General features: G+C 37.8%; 1 protein-coding gene across 4 annotated transcripts in view; it reads left to right on the forward strand.

The window, feature by feature from the left end:
* ILRUN (inflammation and lipid regulator with UBA-like and NBR1-like domains) overlaps nucleotides 1-18303 on the forward strand; it is a 115153-nt gene that overhangs the window by 4932 nt on the left and 91918 nt on the right. Inside the window, exon 2 of one of the 4 annotated variants that reach the window (XM_082415073.1) lies at nucleotides 11728-11835. The exons of the other annotated variants lie outside the window; for them this stretch is intronic. The gene's annotated coding sequence lies outside the window, so the exon portion shown is untranslated. The remainder of the gene's footprint in view (nucleotides 1-11727; nucleotides 11836-18303) is intronic. 4 annotated transcript variants of the gene reach the window in all.

Genomic DNA, 18303 nt, shown 5'->3' on the forward strand with positions numbered 1-18303 from the left:
ACATCCTAGGTTGCCTTCAGGTATCTTCGGGAAGCAGCGTGTATTTTTTGGAACACTACACACGCCCATCATGGATACAACAGATGTTTTCTAGAAAAATAACTCAGGAAAAACATTTTTGTAAAATAATGTCCTATTGACTTTCTCAGTATTGTCAGAGGCACCCTTCTGGATAAAATGAAGGTATAACCACTATGCAATGAAGTGAAATCAGAATCTGGATGTGAAAATCAGTTGTACATCCTATCTGATCTCACAGTGCCTCCTCTGCCTGATCTTAATCCATTTCTCAGTCACCTGCATGCTAAATGAGTTTCTGATCCACTCTCTGGTTTATATGTATGCGTCTAGGAAAAGTCTCTTTATGACAGATAAAACATGATATTAATAATGGTTTCCTTTAAAATGTGTGCCAAGCAGCAGCTTTAGGAAGAGAGTAGGAAGGGTTGCGTAACAATGACAGAGTGTTGTGCACGCTATTGCATTTTTAAGAAGGTTGGGAGTTCTTGGTTTGGACCTTCTTCTTTCCCACTTTTTTTGGCCTTTTTTGAGTGGCACACACAGGTTGGGACTCTGGGTATAATATAAAATAGTTTACAAACAGAGCATCAAGATTCATTTTAGTTTTAAAAGGAACACGGTAAAAAGCACATTGTTGTCCTGCAGGAAGTCTTTTTACTGTTCAAATGCTGTGGCACTTGCATTTCTGATTATATATCAAGTCAGAACTAATCTCCATTATCGCCCGGGTGGGTGGAGTTGTTTCTTTACCATCTCTTGTCTTCCGACTCGCCCACCCCAGTTTGTCTAGCACATAACAGCAAAAACTCAACCAAACAGTATTTATTTATTTATTTATTGGTCACAAGGCTTACGGGATCTTACTTAGTTCCCCACCAGGGATTGAATCCGGGCCCCGGCCTTGAAAGCACCAAGTCCTAACCACTGGACCACTGGGGAATTCCCTCAACCAGACAGTATTTAAAGAAACGTATTTTGGATAGACCCCTGGCATATAGTGTAATACAAAAGCAGAAGACAGCCTCTGTCATAATTTGCTCTCTAACAGGAAAAGAACATGCCTGAAACTATGAGAAAAAGTTTGGGGATAGTAAGGAAGCAGCATTCATATGTTAATGCTGAATTAACTGAGTAAAATTTCAGAACAGGTAGGAATGGACTGAATCAAACAGAACCAGTGATTCACAAATATTGAGTGCTTGCTGTGGGCAGGTTGCTTTCTTAGAAGGTTTGAAATGGTTGGGATTTGAATTGATGGAAAAGTTGTGTAATGTTAGGTGGAGGATATTTCCTGAGTGAAACCAGGAAGGAGCAATTGGAGCAGAGCTGTCTGGAAGATTGGCTTGGCAAGAATGTGGTTAATGGGATCAGAAGTGACAAGAGATGGAGCTTATTTTTATTTTTGCTTTGGAATATTGTTGGTTTCTTAAAAAATTGGGCTGAAATTGACATAAAATTGAACCACAGTAAAGTGAACAATTCAGTGGTATTTAGTGTGTTCACAATGTTGTGCAACCACACCTCTGTCTAGCTAAAACATTTTCTTCACTGCAAAAGGAAACTCGGCACCCATCAAGAAGTTGCTCTCCATTCCCTTCTCCCCCCAGCCCCTGGCAACCACCAATCTGAATTCTTTCTCTATGGATGTATCTATCCTGGATATTTCATATAAATGGAATCATAAATATTTTTCCTTTTGTGTGTGGCTTCTTTCAAGCTTCATCGTGTTGTGTATAGCATGTATCAGTACTTCATTCCTCTTAATGGCTGTTTAATATTCCAGTGTATGTGTATACCACAGTTTGTCCATTCATCCATTGGTGGACATTTGAGCCATTTCTACCTCTTGGCTATTGTGAATAGCACTGCTGTGAACATGCGTTTAGGTATACTTGTTTGAGTACCTGTTTTCATTTCTTTGGGTATATATGTAGGAGTTGAATTGCTGGGTCATATGGTAATTCTATATTTAACTTTTTGAGGAGCCACCAGACTATTTTCCACAGTGGCTGAATCATTTACATTCCCCTAGCAATGCTTGAGGGTCTGTACCAATTTTCCTACAAACTTGACAACACTTATTTTCCTTTTTTAAATTATAGTGAGTCTGCAGTGGTACCTCATTGTGAGATTGATTTGCATTTCTCTGATTACTAATTGTATTGAATGTCTTTTCATATGCTTGTTGGCCATTTGTATATCTTTTTTGGAGAAATGTCTATGAAAGTCCTTTGCTGGTTTTTTAGCTGGACTGTTTGTCTTTTTGTTGTTCAGTTATAAGGGTTCTTTATATATTTTGGATACTAGACCCTTATCAGATATTTGATTTGCAAATATTTTCTCCAATTCTGTGGATTGTTTTTTTTCATAATTAAAAAATCTGTTTATTTATTTATTTTTGGTTGCGTTGGGTCTTCGTTGCTGTGCGTGGGCTTTCTCTACTTGTGATGAGCAGGGGCTACTCTTCGCTGCGGTGCATGGGCTTCTCATTGTGGTGGCTTCACGTGTTGCGGAGCACGGGCTCTAGGCGCGCGGGCTTCGGTAGTTGTGGCACACGGGCTTAGTTGCTCTGCGGCATGTGGGATCTTCCCAGACCAGGGCTCGAACCCATGTCCTCTGCATTGGCAGGCGGATTCTTAACCACTGCGCCGCCAGGGAAATCCCCTATGGATTGTTTCTAAAATTTTCTTGTTAATGTCCTTTGATGCATAAATGTTTTTAATTTTGGTGATGTCCAATTTATTTAATTTTTTGTTGTTGCTTGTGCTTTTGGTGTTATAGCTAATAATTTATGCCAATCCAGGATCATGAAGATTTACCTCTATGTTTTCTTCTAAGAGTTTTATGGTTTCAGTTCTTATATTTAGGTCACTGATCCATTTTGAGTTAATTTTTGCATATGGTTGAGGTGGGAGTCCATCTTCATTCTGTAGAGTTTAATTTTGATCATATTATATGCTCTGGAATTGGCTTCTCATTGACTCTGCATTAAATATATCCTTTACTTGTATTAAATATGTACTGTACTTGCTTTGGCTACCATTGAAAATTGGGCCAGGAAAATGTGCCAGGTTTTCTGATGGGGGAAAAAATTTATGCATGTTCTATTGGCACCAAAAACTAAATGTATGTTCAAAAGGTCAATCCTCCCCGCCCCCAATCCTTCAGCTTTTCTTTCTGACTTTTTCCTGTTTCATTAATAGCTACAGTGGTCTTCCAGACATAAGGCTTGAACTGTGTTGTTTCCAGTGCCCTCTCTTTCCTGGATACCCCAGATCATTTGCCAGACCCAGCTCATTTCCACTCTGCGGTGCACCTCCCAACTGTCTCTTTTTTCCATTCTCCTTGCCATCACCTTAGCTTATATAGATTATGTTACCACTTTAACAGGGTAACATAGGAATAGTCTCCAAATTGGTTTTCTGCACCAGGTTCTCCTCCTTCCAGTCCATTTTGTGGACATACCCCTACCAGGTCAGTCTTTCTGAATCACAGCTTTGATCAGGGCCCTTCTTTTCTCAGAAACCTTTGTGCCTTGTTGCGGACCAGGTAAAGAGCAGAGAGCTTTAGCTTGACATTCAGGACCTTCCATAGATTGATCCAGCATATCTTTTGTGATGGATATCCTGCTCCTCTCTGCCCCGTTCTAGCTGGCCGGCTGCTCATTTCCCACACATACTTTTGCTTTCCCAATTTTTAACTTTTTTCTTCTACCTAGAATACTGTTATTTCCTTTCTTTATACCTCATGAAATCCTATTGTTTTTTTTTGAAATTGGGACACGAATTCTTGGTAGTGCTGTCTTCTCTGAACTGCACTCTTGCCTTTTTAATAACGGTTATCATATACGATACACAGCCTGGAGAGGAAAATGTCCCCTAACGGCCTTTGTTTCTTCCTTAGCGTCTGATGCAACACTTTGTATGTAGTAGGTGCTCAATAAATATTTGTTGAAGTAGTACCTGAAGGTAGGTGGGAATAAAGATTTTGTTTTTATGGAAGTCTTGAAGTCTAGTGCTGTTAGAAGAAACAAGTTCTATAAACTAAGCTTCTTTTCAGGCTCTTTGGTTTGTAGGTTTAATTTGGGCATACATGACATGAAAGCAAATTGAAATTTAAGTAACAACAAGAATATTGTTTCTGGAAGCAATCTGAGCCCTCTGCAGGTTGGCCCCACCTTGTTATATACCTACCTTTCCAGGCATGTCTCCTTATACTAAATATTTTTTGTAATCAGTTTATGAGAGAATGTATTATTAGTCAAAGTTAGGTAACAGTTATTTAGATATGAATGGAGAAAAATATTTTGTAAAATCTCTGAAGTTCTCCTGGATCTTTGCCAGTATTTTTTATTGAGGAAAAACTGTAAAAAGCAGTATAAGCACATAGTAAGTTCAAATAGTTTAGAAGGGTCTAAACAGGAATTGCAAACTAAAATGCTTATAGATGCCAGGTGGGGGACATGAACAGTTGAAGTATGCGTGAGCTAGAAAGCACTTGCCTTTTATAAAGAGGATGTCTGATACTTGCCTTAAGTCAAATATTGCCATGCTGGAATGGGGGCCCAGCGTTCTTAGATTTTTCCATTTTTTCAAGAGAAGCCAGAAATTCAGATTTTTATGGGAAATTTCCTGATTTTCAAACGTTGGCAACTATTTTAAATACTTTTAAAACATTGTGTGGGCCAAATAAACTACATTTGTAGGTGGGATGTGGTCCTTGGGCCGCTAATTTGCAACCTGTGGATGAATAGTGAAAAGCAAAAATCCCCTCCCCTTTCTAGATATAGCCACTACTATTTCTTCTGTACCTTTTAGAAAATGTTCATGTCTATAGACTTTTGTATGTATACACAGGTAATTTTTTATGCATGTGTGTATATGTATATGTGTATATAAAAAATTAAATGTATATAAAAACTTTTAATAGCAGTGGTGTTGCTATTTGAATAATTATTCTTCCTATCCAGACTAGTGGGTACCATATCTCTTGCACCTTCTTTGCTTCAGTGGGCAGTGAATTAGCTGTCAAGGTACTTGGATAGGATGATCAAATAGATACACTTTTTAAATTGACAATGCAGTGGTGAAACTGATATATTGTAAATCAACTGTACTTCAATAAAAAAACACATAATAAAAACCAACGAAAAGCAGTAAAAATCCCGTGCAGTGGTGGATTTGGTCTCTTCAAATATAGTAAAATTCCTTCATTGTATTAACAGACTCTCATCTAGTGATTACTTATACTTATTAAACCTTTGTTTTGTTGTGTTAAGAGCAAAATGTGTTAAACTATCTAGCAGTGAGCTCATCTGAATTTACTTATGAGGTACTGTCAGAGAACACATTTCATAATTTGAACTTTTTAGGGACCCAAAACACAAAACTGAAACTCACTTTAACTCTTTATTAAACCACCTTGTACAGATAACACTAATACATTTTTCACTCTATGGAAGGGTAATTGATTTTGTAAGTGATTTTCTAATGATTTGCCAAAGTTAATGTATGTCTTGGGAGGGGTAGCAGTTTATTCCAAATATGGAACTCAGCCTCATTGAATTTACTATGTACTGGGTTTGAAAAGACTCACTTTTAAAAATGAATGGTTACGTTTTCTTAAAATGTTTGAGCCTCGGGTCTGTACAGTGTTTCCAGGAGTTTGAACTTGAATTATTGTGCTTGAGGTCAGTGATTCATAGCCTATTATGTAGCAACAGCTTACTAATGATTGATTGAATGATACACGATGTGCTTCTAAAATGCTTTGTGGTCAGCATTTATCTTCTAAAGTAAATTTTGCTTTTTAATTAAAAAAATACTTCGATAACAGACTTTGAGTAGTGGAAATCATTAGCCGAGGGATGGGGTTTGCATACACCTGTAACTGGGAACTACTGCCTTTAAAATATTTTAAAATTAAAAAATAGTAACAATTGTATTATGACATAGATCTTACTGCATATAAGCTAGAAAATACCAAAAAGAAAAAAGAAAAAAGTAAGCCATACTCATGGGACCCAGAAATAAGCAATTTTAACCTTTTGATCTATATCCTTTTAATACTATTGTGTGTGTGTGTACCTGTGTTTGCTTTACAAAAGTGGAGTATTTACTATATTCTGGGTATTGTTTTAAGTGATTAAGTTTAATATATAATTTAATGTTCATAATAATTCTGGGAAATAAATACTGTTATCTTCATTTTACAGAAAAGGATTAGAGACTCAGTGAAGTTAAATAACTTACCTAAAGTTATGTGGGTAATAAATGGTAGAAATAGGATTCAAGTATAAGCAGCCTGGGACCAGAGTCTGTGCTCCTGATTGTTGTGTTTTACACACTGTATGGGTTTCTAGGACTGCCATAACAAATTACCACAAGCTGAGTGGCTTAAAACAAATTTATTCTCTTACAGTTCTGGAGGTTGCAAGTCTGAATTCAGGGCATGGCCAGGACTATGCTCCCTCTGAAGATTCTTGGGGAAGAATTCTTCCTTACCTCTTCTTAGCTTCTGATAGCTCCTGGCGTTTCTTGGTGTTCCTTGGCTTGTAGATGCATCACTCCAGTTTGTCTCAGAAGTCACATGACCGTCTTCCGTGTGTGTGTGTGTGTGTGTGTGTGTGTGTGTGTGTGTGTGTGTGTGTGTGTGTGTGTGTTGGGGGGGGTAGGGAGTGGGTGGGTGGGAGTATGTGTCTCCTTAGAAGGAAACCAGCCAGTTGGATTTTGGACCCAACCTAATCTAGTATGACCACATCTTAACTGATTATGTCTGCACAGACTCTGTTTCCAAGTAAGATCATGGTTCTGAGGTTCTGGAAGGACATGAATTCAGGGGGATACCCTTCAACCAATATACACACTACTTGTAGTCTGTTTTCACTTAAAAATATGACCATTTCTCCATTCTTTTTTTTTTAAAGATTTATTTATTTAATTATTTATTTATTTACTTATTTTTGGCTTGTCGGGTCTTAGTTGCGGCACGTGGGATCTTTGTTGAGGCATGCGGGATCTTTCGTAGCGGCGCACGGGCTTCTTGCTGGTTGTGGCGGCATGTTTTCTCTCTCTAGTTGTGGCCCGCAGGCTCCAGGGCGCGTGGGCTCTGTAGTTGTGGCGCTCAGGTTCCAGAGCGTGTGGGCTCTGTAGTTTGTGGCACGCAGGCTTTCTAGTTGAGGCACATGAGTTCAGTAGTTGTGACATGCGGGCTTAGTTGTCCTGCAGCATGTGGGATCTTAGTTCCCTGACCAGGGATTGAACCTGCGTCCCCTGCATTGTAAGGCAGATTCTTTACCACTGGACAACCAGGCAAGTCCCCATTTCTCCATTCTTAATAAATATGATTCTGTACTTTTATTTTAAAGGCTTCACAATATTCCTTTACATGGATATAGAAATGTTCCCCTCCTCAATGCTTTAAAACAAACTTTGATATGTTGTTGAGTATGGACTTTAGGCCAAGCCATTTCAGGTCAATCATCCACCTCAGTTGTCAAGATTTTTTTAACTGGGAGAGCAGGATACGTAGGTGCACCATCTCACGTATAGAGGTCTTATCCCCTTCTTACTTTAAAACACACACACAAATGGAATCACACTATACATACTGTTCTTAGGTTAGCTTGTTTAACTTTACAATGTGGACATTATTTTTCTTTTTTTTTAATGGATACATGGTAGTCCATTGTGGCTGACCACATTTTGTTTAACCACTTCTTACTGATGGACAGTTCGTTTCTAGGTATTTGCTTTTATAAAGCTGCTCTGGTATAGGTATCTTGATACAAACTTGTGGATACAGTCCTAGAAGTGGGATTGCTGGGGCTAGGTGTATGGCCAGTATAAATTTTGATAGGTAGTATCAAATTCACTTCAAATGTATTGTACCAATTTTATTGTACCAATTTTCATTTTTACTGTCAGTATACAAGAGTGCTTGTTTTGCCACCCTCTTAGCCATGGAAGAATGGTCTTTACATTGTTGCTGGTCTGATAGGTTAAATATATTATTCATTTTAATTTGTATTGCTTTAATTATGAGTGAGGTAGGGCATCTTTCCTTATCCTTATTGGCCATTTGTATCCCCCCTTGCCCCCCAGCTTTGTTGAGGCCATTTGTATTTTTCTGTGACTTTTTTGTGTGTTTTTCTGTCTACCTCTATTGGATTGTTATTCTTTTTTTCATTGATTTGTGTGAGCTATTTGCATATTAAGGAAAATAACTTATTAAATACTTACCTTTCCTCCAGTTTGTCTTTTAACATGATTTACGATTTTTGTTTTAACTGTGTAGAAGTTTTTTGGTGAATTTTTGTGAAGTTGAATCCAGCAGTCTTTTCCTTTTTGATTTCTGCTTTTGGTTTCATGCTTAGAAATCCTTCCCCCACCTAATCGTTATATAATTATTCACCTCTGTTTTCTTTATGATTGCATAATTTACATATAAATTTTTTATACAGATGAAACTTGTTTGGCAGTGTGCTGGGGTTGATATCTAACATGTTTTTCAGATGATTAGTCAGTTTTCCCATTTATTGTGAAATTTACATTTCCCCCCAATGATTTGAAATGCTATCTTTATCATATATCAAATGCTTATGTATATATTTGGGCTTGGTTTTGAGATTCTTCCTCTGTTGTACTGGTGTGTATGTCCGGTTTTCTAAGGTTGAATAAGAATTTTAATGTTCACTTAAAAATATTTTTAAAGGGAAGTACATTTTCTTCTTATAATTTTCATTTTATCTGCATTATAAAGGCACATAGTTTAAAGGGTAAGGTAGTTCTACAGGCTTGTTAAAAGGAACCAGGGATTCTAGAGTCCTTTTTTCTTACTCATTTCCAAAGGCAGTCTTTTTAAATTCTTTCAGCTGATTTTTTGGGTTTTTACCTCTATTGATTTTTTTTTTTTTTTCTTTTCTGTTTTGACCATTATCTGTTGACTTCCCACAGGGAGATGAGGATGTTATTCTGTGAGAGCCAATGTGGTGGTAAAGAGCAAAGTTCAAAGCTTGTGCTATTTACTATCTGTGTGACCTTCGGCAAGTTATTTTACTGTCTCTGTGCCTTGGTTCCTTATATGTAAGGACAATATCAGTTTTTACCTGAGGATTGGATAAATTAATATGTGTAAAGATTTAGAGCTGTACCCAGCACATGGTAATTTTCAGTTACACTCACCCTCTCTCTAATGCTCCCATTTTAATTATTTGTGATTTGGTTAAATCAGTTTTCAGTGTTTATGTTGTTTTAACTATTTAAATCCTTATTGACACTTGAGCCATTAGTGTACTGGGATTCATTTTCCTTTTCTGCACAATCTTTTGCTGCCCTAGGGGGAATTATTGTCTTGATTTTTTGGTTTGCTCAGTTTCTTAGATAGTTTTAAAATGCTTTATTTATTAAGTTTCAGGTGTACAGCATTATAGTTCAACATCTGTAGACAACATCTATATACAGGATATACAGAAAATTCTGTTTTTTCTGTATAGGGATCAGATTTTGTTTTTAAAAAATATTTATTTGTTTATTTATTTATTTATTTATTGTTGGGTCTTCGTTGCTGCGTGCGGGCTTTCTCTAGTTGTGGCAAGCGGGGGCTACTCTTCGTTGCGGTGCGCGGGCTTCTCATTGCGGTGGCTTCTCTTGTTGTGGAGCATGGGCTCTAGGTGCACGGACTCAGTAGTTGTGTCACGCAGGCTCAGTAGTTGTGGCGTGTGAGCTCTAGAGCGTGGGCTCTAGAGTGCAGGTTCAGTAGTTGTGGCGCACGGGCTTAGTTGCTCCGTGGCATGTAGGATCTTCCCAGACCAGGGCTCGAACCCGTGTCCCCTGTATTGGCAGGCGGATTCTTAACCACTGCTCCACCAGGGAAGTCCTGGATCAGATTTTTTAAACTAAGTTATCCTCAAACTCCTTACTATCTATGAATCTCTTCTCAGTAGGTTTAGACACTTCAGGTGTTCTGTTGGTTTTATCTTTGTGAAGAAGTCTTCCACAGTGTTTGACCCACTATGACTGGACTGGTAGAACTCTAGGTCTGCTCACAGCTCCCCTCTTTGTTGGAACCCCTGTTTCCTGGACCCCATTTTTTTAAACTTCCTAAGAGTGCAGAGGAGATAAAATTTGAGACTTTCGTATTCTGAAACTGTATTTTACTCTTGTGTTTAGTTGATAATCCCAGGTTTGGTTAGGTAGCAATTTGAAGATTGGAAGTATTTTTCTCAGAATTTTGAAGGCACTGTTCCTTTGTTTTGTGTTTTTCAGTGGAAATGTTGAAATGTGATGCTGTTCTGATTCTTTGTTCTTTGAATGAATTCTGTTTTTTCCCTTTCTGGAAGCTTTTGGTAACTTTGCTGTGTCCCCAGTGTCCTGAAATTTGACAATGATGCATTTCAGCCTGTGTTCTCATACATTGTGCTTAGCCTTGGGGAGCCCTTTTAGTCTGGAAACTGTCCTCTGTTCTTGGAATGTTTCTTATTTTTTTTCTTCCAGTTTTATTGAGATACTACACCACTGTATAACTTTAAGGTGTACAGCATAATGATTCGACTTACATACCTCATGAAATGATTATCACAGTAAGTTTAGTAAACATCCATCATGTCATATAGATACAAAATTAAAGAAATAGAAAAAAATTTTTTCTTGTGAGCGAGCTCTTAGAATTTAGTCTCTTACTAACCTTCATATATAACATATAGCAATGATAATTATATTTATCATGTTGTACATTACATCCCTAGTGCTTATTTATCTTATATCTGGGATTTTGTACCTTTTGACTGCCTTCCTGCAGTTCCCCCCTCCGCCTCTGGTAACCACAAATCTGATCTCTTTTTCAATGAGTTTGTTTGTTTTTGAAGTATAATTGACCTACAATAACACTATGTTAGTTCCTGTTACACAATATAGTGATTTGCTATTTTTATGTATTTCAAAATGATCACCACAATAAGTCTGATAAGTCTAGTTATGATATGTCACCATACAAAGATATTACATAGTTATTGATTATGTTCCTCACACTGTACATTTCATAACTGTGGCTCATTTTTTTGCAGCTGGAAGTTTGTTCCTCTTATCTCCCTCACCTATTTCTTTCCTCCCCCTACCCCCGCTCCTTGCCACCACCTGTTTGTTCTCTCTGTCTATACCTCTGTTTCTCTTTTGTTGTGTTTGTTCATTTGTTTTGTTTTTTTTAGATCTTAGAAATTTTCTTGAATTAATTCTTTGATTTCCTCCTCTTCATTTTCTCTGTTCTCTTTTCTTAGATCTCCTATTTTTCAGACACTGGATTTTCTGTTCTGGTCCTCTGTCTTATCTTTTTTTTCCCCTCTTTTAATCTTTTGACAACATTTTTGCTCTCTTTTCTGAGATCTCCTCAGTGTTGTTTTTCTTCAGGTTGCCTTTTCTGTTTGCTTGCTTTAGTTTTTTTCTATCATATTAGATACTTTACCTTATGTACTTGCTGTTTATTAGCTATCTACTCGTATTTAAGAGTAGGACACAAAAAGTTGTTTGAAAGTTGTGGGCCTGACTGTAGGGTTTGTTAAATGAGGGCTTAACAGCTCCACCCATTTCCTCCAGGGTGGGGCAGTCACCAGCTATGCAGTGTTTAGACTGTATTGAGGATCTGAGGTCTGATGCATAGTTTAGGCAAATGCATAACTTCTGTTTTTATCCATGTCTTTACCTTCACTTGTAGGGTACCTGGTGCTCTTAATTTCTGAACCTTTTGGGGAATCCTCATTTTAAGTTGGATTGCTTCTCTACTTGTTCCCACTGCTGGCCGAGGAGGAGTCATCTTTCTCAGGTTGGCTAAGTCATTTACCACTTGTCTGTCTGCTTTCTAGCCACCCAAATATTGCCTCCTCACTTGTTCATTTGGTCCTTGTGAATTTCTGACTTTTTCCCGCATTTTTCTTCATTCAGGCTGCTGTAACAAAAATATCATAGATTGTGTGGCTTGATAAACAACAGAGATTTATTTCTCACATATCTGGAGGCTGGGAAGTCCAAGGTCAGGGTACCAGCAGATTCAGTGTCTGGTGAGGGTCCGATTCCTGGTTTACAGATGACTGACTTTTCACTGTAACCCCATGTGGTGGAAGGGGCAAGGGAGCTCTCTGTGATGGCTTTTATAAGGACACTAATTCCATTCGTGAGGGCTTTACCCTTGTGACCTAATCACCTCCCAAAGGCTCCACTGCCTAATACCATCACATTGGGAGTTAGGGTTTCACAATGAATTTTGGGGGGACACAAATGTTCATTCAATCTGTAGAACTATACCTATATTTTAGGAGGGTTTTGGGAGAGAGCTGAGGCTAGTGTGTGAAATTTTTTTTTTAATTAGTTAATTTAGTTTTGGCTGCATTGGGTCTTTGTTGCTGTGCGTGGGCTTTCTCTAGTTACGGCGAGCAGGGGCTACTCTTCGTTGCGGTGTGCAGGCTTCTTATTGCAGTGGCTTCTCTTGTTGCGCAGCACGGGCTCTAGGCGCGTGGGCTTCAGTAGTAGTTGTGGCTCATGGGCTCTAGAGCGCAGGTTCAGTAGTTGGGGCACACGGGCTTAGTTGCTCTGAGGCATGTGGGATCTTCCCGGACCAGGGCTCGAACCCGTGTCCCCTGCATTGGCAGGCAGATTCTTAACCACTGAGCCACAGGGAAGTCCCTGAAATTTTTAATTGGAAGCTGAAAGGAAGTATTGGATTTGGATCTAACATTTTTTATTCTGCCTTTTTATTCTTCCGATTTATGTGATTGTTTGGATATGATGTAAAATTTTAGTATACCAATTGAATAATTGATCAAGTTGTGATGATGTTGTATTTAGATAGCTTTCCTTCGCCAAAATGGATCTGCATTTACCTGAAGGATAAAAAACAAACTACAAATACTTATCTCTGGCTATGAGATTATGAAGTTGTTTTTTATTTTCTTTTTCACTTTAATTCTCACATTTTCTATAATGAATATGTATTACTTGTGTAATTAGGAAAAAATAATACCTAAGTAGAGAAAACATTGTTAAACATCCTTAGATAGAAATTTGCCCTAGGTTCCAATATGTTCTTCTTTTATTTAATCCTAAATCTATCAGAGTTGTGCTCTGTCCTTTACTTCTTTTAGGTAATCTACAGTTAGAAACACTAATTTTGGGGTGAGTGTATGTGCTGTGCAGAGTTCATTCTGTCTGTCCCCCAGCTTTTTATTTTGAAGACTTTTAAAACTATAGAAGAGTTGAAAGATTAGCACAATGAATACCTGTATAATTGCCATTTTACCGTATCTGCTTTATTTTTTAAGTATTTTCAATGAAGTATAATTTACATATCATAAATTAACCCATTTAAAATAGATAATTGAATGATTTTTAGTAAGTTTACAGAACTGAGCAACCATCACTACAATCCAGTTGTATAATATTTTCATCATTCCAAGAAGGCTTTGCCTGCCTGTTTATAGTTAATCACCATTCCTACTTCCAGCCTCAGGCAAACACTGATTTTTTTTCTGTCTCTAACTAATTGCCTTTTCTTTTACTTTTTATATCGATGGAATCATATAATAAGGGGTCTTTTTTAAAAAAATTATTTATTTATTTAGGTTGCACCGGGTTTTAGTCGTGGCACGTGGGATCTTCGTTGCGGCATGTTTTAGTTGTGGCACGTGGGATCTTCTTTGCGGCATGTTTTAGTTGTGGCACGTGGACTCTTAGTTGCAGCATGTGGACTCTTAGTTGTGGCATGCAAACTCGTAGTTGTGGCATGCATGTGCGATCTAGTTCCCGGACCAGGGATTGAGCCCAGGCCCCCTGCATTGGGAGCATGGATTCTTAACCCACTGGACCACCAGGAAAGTCCCATAAGTGGTCTTTAGTATCTGGCTTCTTTCAGTTAGTGTTTGTTTATGAGGTTTATCCATGTTTTAGCGTGTATCAGTATTTTTATTGCTGAGTAATTTTCCATTGCATGGATATACCACATTTTGTTTATCCATTTACCAGTTGATGGACATTTGGATTTTTTCTACTTGGCTATTATGAATAAAACTGCTATGAACATTCATTTGCAAGACTTCGGATGTATGTTTTAATTTCTTCTGGGTAGATACCTAGGAATTGATTGCTATTTTGTATTGTAAAATTATGTCTTTTTAAGAAACTGCCAAACTCTTTTCCAAAGTAACTACCATTTTCCATTCCCACCAGCAATGTGTGAAAGTTCTCTCTCTGGATTTTATTTTATTTTTCTTCCCTGAACCATTTGAGATATATTGCAGACATCATGACATTTCACCTCTTAGTCCTTCAGCAGATATCTTCTAAGAACAAGGGCGTCATCCTACATATCTGCAATGTCATTGTCACTCCCAAGGAATTTAGCCTGGAAATAATAGTGTTATCCAATATACAGTTCATATCTAGATTTTCCTATTTGTTCCCCAGATGCCCTTTATAACTTTTTAAAAAAAAATCCAGAGTCTTCTCAAGCATCTCATGATATATTAGGTTGTCATGTCTTTAATCTAGAACAGTCCCTCACCTTTGCCATTTGCTTGTTATATGACATTGACATTTTTTAAAAGTCCAGGCCAGTTGTCCTCTGGAGTGTCCCATATTGATGATTAGTCTGTTTCCTCATGGTTAAATTCAGGTTAAACGTTTTGTTGTTGTTAGAAATGTGTCTTCTGTTGCATCACATCAGGAGGCATCTGCTTTTGTCCCATTATTATGCTAAATTTGAGTATTTAGTTAAGACAGTGTTCACCTGTTATTCTCCTTTGTAATTAGTAAGTAATCTGTGATAGACTGTGAGAATATCCTTTTCCCCAGCAATCTTTCTCCTGTTTTAGTATCCATTGATGATCCTTGCTTGAGTTGTTTATTGCCTAGTGGTTGCAAAAAGATAACTTTCTAATTCTGTTGTTCCTTCTGTGTTTATTAGTTCGCAGTCTTTTGTAAAGATATTGCTAATTTTTAAATGGAACTTGTCAGAGTCATGAAGGATTTTATGGAGAATGAAGCAGATTTTGGTTGCTTGTCTTAATAGTGTTGAGCTTAGCATATTTACCTTACACTAAGCCACAGAGGATCCAAAGAAACGGTACTGGAGAGAGAGAGAGATCTCCTTGACCTTTGCGAAGCTTGAAATACATAAACTTTTTCACTGTGTTTACATTATTTGGGGATGTTTGCTGCTTTTCTCTCTTTGAGAGACCACTCTTTTTAAGGAATAAGAAAAAGCTACAGAAATGGTTTTTCTTAAGCTTTTATTAGTTTTTCTTTGTAAACCAAATTAGTTTTTTTTCCCCGTGTTTGTTTGGATGGTTTTGTGATTTTTTTTTTTGATAGTAATTTAACTGGTGGTAATTATGCAGTATCATGCAAAGTAGCTATTTTTAAAAATCCTTTTCTTCTGTAATGTAAAAGAAATGCCATAGTTGGATGAGCCGTCCAAACCTGACTGCTTCTCATGTGCAGTTGGTTGCCCAGACATGAAAACATTAACAAGAGTATGTGAGACTGTCTGCAAGTGTCATAGGACTTTTACAGGAAATATTCTTTACATGTTGTCTTCCTTGTTTGTTCTCAGGGATTAGTTACTACTAAAAATGGCATCTGACATCTTTTATACTGTCGTTTTATTAGTTTGTAAAAGAAAAGGGGAGCTGGTCCTCTCAGGTTTATGAGCTGTGATAAAATCTGCCTTTATCCTAGTCTTTTTTCAAGTTCTGTGCAATTTAATTTAGTCTTCCAGCTGTAAGTATGTAGCTTTTTAAGGTACCTATCTCACATGTACTAGAGAACAGCCAAATATAGCCGCAGAGTATTTGGAGATGGGTTGGCTGCAGAATGAGCGGAGTAGGCATTAAGGCCATGTGACATTATTTGGTGGTGATGATAACACTGCATTGGCTTTGTTCATCATATTGCATAGAACTTGGCCAAGTTTTATTTACCTTTTTGTTTTTAGAGGACAGAATAAGATTCATAACATAGGGTCTTAGACACGTACCCTAGTATGCATTTTTGGAGGTGAAGTGTGCTGAGGCTTACGGTTGTGTTCTCCAAAGATGGTGTGGTCAGCGTGGTTCTTTAGGGGCGATGAAACTGAAGAGGCTTTGAAGCTGGCCCCTGTAGCACACCAACCATCAGGAAATCTCTAGGCAAGACATATAAGACAGGCGTGGAGCATTTTAATCAAAGGTATATGTAAAAGGTATGTGATTTCTTTTCGAAGCCCCTGCATTTTTTTTCTCTGTATGCAGAAACAACAGCTAGATTTGAGAGTGGAACGCTGGCTTACAATTTAGCTTTTTGGCACTTTTCCCTTTTTTAAAAATAAAAAAAAAGTTCCTGGTATTTTTTAGAAAACAGATCTCTGACTAAGCTGTAGGATAAGACGCATTTTAACCATTGCTGGCTTATTCTAAGTTCCTTGTGAGGTAAACACACTTTTGAAAACCATACTTAATTATAGATTTACTTGATCATTTCATAACTGCTACTTTAAATTATGTCCCAACGAAAGTTTCATGAACAACAGTAAACCACAGGTTTTGTTTATGAAGTTAGTTTTGTTTGAATCACGTTTTCTGTTTGTCATTCTGGGACTTTTTGGGTATTTTACATTTTCATGGCTACTCTGCGCATTTCTACTCTGTTCTAGTATCTTCAAAAATTTCAGTTAGCACTGAACCTAGTGATTATTTACCTTTTTAGGAAGTATCCATGGCAGTTACATGGCGGGGGCGGGGGTGGGGTGGCGGGAGGCAAGAAGAATAGGAGTTAACTTTTTTTTTTTTTTTTTTTTTTTATTTTATTTTTGGCTGTGTTGGGTCTTCGTTTCTGTGCGAGGGCCTTCTCTAGTTGTGGCAAGTGGGGGCCACCCCTCATCACGGTGCGCGGGCCTCTCACTATCGCGGCCTCTCTTTTTGCGGAGCACAGGCTCCAGACGCGCAGGCTCAGTAGTTGTGGCTCACGGGCCCAGTTGCTCCGCGGCATGTGGGATCTTCCCAGACCAGGGCCCGAACCCGTGTCCCCTGCACCGGCAGGCAGACTCTCACCCACTGCGCCACCAGGGAAGCCCTAGGAGTTAACTTCTAAGTGTGCATCTTTAATGGATAATTGAGTTCTTGAGAGCCGAGTTATGATGAAGGAAATGACTCAGCAGAAAGTAGCACCTTTTTATTTGTAAGCTTTTAGTTTTTTATATTCATAGTTTTCTTGTATGATGAACATTTTCAAACATATAGTAAAGTAGAAAGAATAATATAATGAATAACCATTGTATTAATTTTTTGCTGTTGTTAATAAATTACCACAAACTTAGTGGTTTATAAAAACACCAATTTATGATTTTACAGTTATGGAGTTCAGAAATACAAAGTGAGTCTCACTGGGCTAAAATAAAGGTGTATCAGGGCTGTGTTCTTGCTGGAGAGTTCGTTTCTTTGCCTTTTCCCACTTCCAGGGGCCACATACCGTACCTTGGCTTATGGCCTCTTTTCTCCGTCTTCAAAGCCAGCATGTCGTGTGGGTCCTTCTCACACTGCTCTCTCTCTGGTTCTGTCTACCAATTCCCTCTTTCACACTTAAGGAAGTGATTACATTTAGTTCACCTGGATAATCCAGGATAATGTTGCTATGTCCAGGTCACCTGATTAACATCCTTAATTCCCCTGTGCCATTAACGTAACATATATACACATTGTGGGGATGATGAAAATGTTCTGAAACATGGTGATTGTGTTACAATTCAGTAACTTTACTAAAAATCATTGAATTGTGCAATTGAAATGGGTGAGTTTTATGCTGCATAAGTCGTACTTCAGTAAAGTTGTTTTTTTTAACCTTTAGATGCTCTCCTTTGCTCTTAGGAGTTAAGTCCAAATTTCTTAATGAAGCATATTGGTCTCATCCTAATTAAAATTTTTAAAAATTGTGGTTAAATACACATAACAGAATTTATCATCTTAACCATTTTTAAGTGTACAGTTCAGTAGTGTTAAGCATGTTGTGCAGTTAATCTCCAGAACTTTCTCATTTTGCAAAACTGAAACTCTCTACCCATAAACAATAACTCCTCATTTCCCCCTTTCCTTAGCCCCTGTCAGTCATCATTCTACTTTCTGTTTCTATGAATTACTACTCTAGTTACCTCATATAAGTGAATACAGTAATACAGTATTTGTCTTTTTTGTGACAGCTTATTAGCATAATGTTCTCAAGGTTTATCCATGTTCCAGCATGTGACAGTTTTTCCTTTTTAAGTTTGAGT

The sequence above is a fragment of the Balaenoptera physalus genome, assembly GCF_965194825.1.
Source record: "Balaenoptera physalus genome assembly, chromosome: 11".
In the NCBI taxonomy this organism is placed as follows: domain Eukaryota; kingdom Metazoa; phylum Chordata; class Mammalia; order Artiodactyla; family Balaenopteridae; genus Balaenoptera; species Balaenoptera physalus.